The following is a 2,425-nucleotide window of genomic DNA, read 5'->3' on the forward strand; positions in this document are numbered from 1 at the left end:
CTGTCTTGTCTGTGTGTGTGTGTGTGTATATATATATATATATATATATATATATATATATATATATATATATACTGTATATATTGAGCTGAGTTTTCTTGCTAACGACCTTGAACAGCTAGCAACCTTGAAGAATGACCAGGTACCTTCAGTGATGTCGTCAAATCAGAAGACTTCTAGAAAGAAGTTTGCCTGACGGTGATTTCACAAGGTTTAATTCCCAGTAGGTTGTATGTAAAATTAATGAACAAGTACCGAACATAATAATATTGTAAAACAAGAATATATTACCAGCAAGAATTTGTTTGCTAATTTCGTTTATTTAAAAAAAAAAACGCTAAATTAATGTGCCTTTGATTTTTGCAACCCAGTTTTGTTATTGTATACGTGTTGGTATTTTGCAATACAGTCTGTGTTATTGTATATAAAATATTTAATTTGGCACATTTAGCAAGTTCACAAGTTAAATTAAAACCCTTATAACCTCTTGAGAGCTACCATGCAGTATACTGTGAAAGACAAGGATATATTGTAAAATGTCAAAAACTTACATTTAACAAAATAAATAAAAATAAATCTGTTTTACATTACCTTTTGTGTTGTGTATTGATAAATAATGATACAAAATTGGATATTAATATGGTGTGGCAAAGTGCCCGCCCCCTATGTATATAGTATATGTGCGCCGTTATTATTTATTTTATTATAATTTATTGTTTGGCAGCATGGAAGGGGTTAAAAGCCCCATCATAAAAACCCAGTGCAGAAGGTGAACGGTCCGTGTACATTCCGGCCAATCGTTTTTGCATTCTAAATCGGAAATCGGAAAACCAGAAAACGACTCGTTTTTCTATTTCTGTTTTTCATAAAAACAAAAATCGACCCATTTTTCATTTTCCAACTTCTGAGTTTAAAATACAAAAACTGATTCAGACTTGTTTTCCCATTTTTCATATTGCTTTTTGTAACGAAGTATTCGAAATGGAATATTCTAATACAAAAATAAATAACACTGCAGGGACGGAAAATGAAATCAATCTCCAAGAGTCGGTGATAAAGAAGGTAGTCTTTATTCAAGCAGATATCTGGAGAGACAATACTTCGCAGGAAATATGAAAGCTATACTAACGTATCGGAAGAGGGACAGACCTATTCAACCAAGCGTGCCAGCCCCCTTTCCTATGGCAGGCTCTGTAAGATGCTAACATGTCCTCTCTCCCTGCGGTTTGCAGCTCTTACAAAAGACGGAACTGTGATACAGTGCAAAACTGTAAACAGAATTCACCCCCACCCTTCTCCATATTCTGTTACAAAAGAACCCCCCACTGCAGCATGAAAACACTCCACAACATTTAATATCTTAAAAATTATGTAGCTCCTTCAAGACCTTTAAAAAAAAAAAAGGTCAGACACGGCCAGCTCTGTGTCCCGCTGTTATGACGATGCGCCTGTGCTTATTGTCGTGGAAGTGTTCTGTCTGTTTACCAACATTATTTATTAATTAATTTAGCAGTTGTTACAAAGTACTGTATTACAATACAGCCGTAGGGCTACATTAAGTTAATACAATAATCATCCTTGTATCACTCAGGTACAGTGCATTATAATAATACTAAAAATAATACGCCTTCACATAAAGGAAAAAAAAATCCAGGTAGCCTACGGTTCTTAATATTTATATCCGGCTTTATAAATTAACTTTATAAACTTAACTGGATTATATTCATAGCACATTTGTCCAGGGCGCTCACGTATGTTTAGAGCTCCCCTTTCACAGGTATCCAATTTGTTTCACTTGGGGGTGGTGCATCCATAGATATAGATATCAATGTATTGATGCAGAAAACGTTATTATTATTTATTTCTTAGCCAGGGCGACATACAATTGTTACAAGATATCACATTATTTTTACATACAATTACCCATTTATACAGTTGGGTTTTTACTGGAGCAATCTAGGTAAAGTACCTTGCTCATGGGTACAGTAAAAGAGTGTCCCCCACCTAGGATTGAACCCACGACCCTTTGGTCAAGAGTCCGGAGCCCTAACCACTACGCCACACTGCTGTCATAACAACGAGATACATTCGATAGGAGTAGAGCACGCATCAGTACTTTTTTTTTTTTTAATGGTCTATTATTTAGTTTTGTATTACAGATTATTCCATTTCAAATACTTTGTTACAAAAAGCAATATGAAAAATGGGAAGCAAGCCTAAATCCGTTTTTGTACTTTAAACTCAGAAATTGGAAAATGAAAAACGATTTTTGTTTTTATAAAAAACCGAAATAGAAAAACAAGTCGTTTTCTGATTTCCGATTTGTAATGCAAAAACGATTGGCCGGAATGTACACGGACCGTGACCATCTCCCGAGGTAATTCATTGACTAATTGTTGCTAATCGGGAGATGGTCATCTGTATA

This window comes from Acipenser ruthenus, chromosome 23, assembly GCF_902713425.1.
Source record: "Acipenser ruthenus chromosome 23, fAciRut3.2 maternal haplotype, whole genome shotgun sequence".
Classification (NCBI taxonomy): Eukaryota; Metazoa; Chordata; class Actinopteri; order Acipenseriformes; family Acipenseridae; genus Acipenser; species Acipenser ruthenus.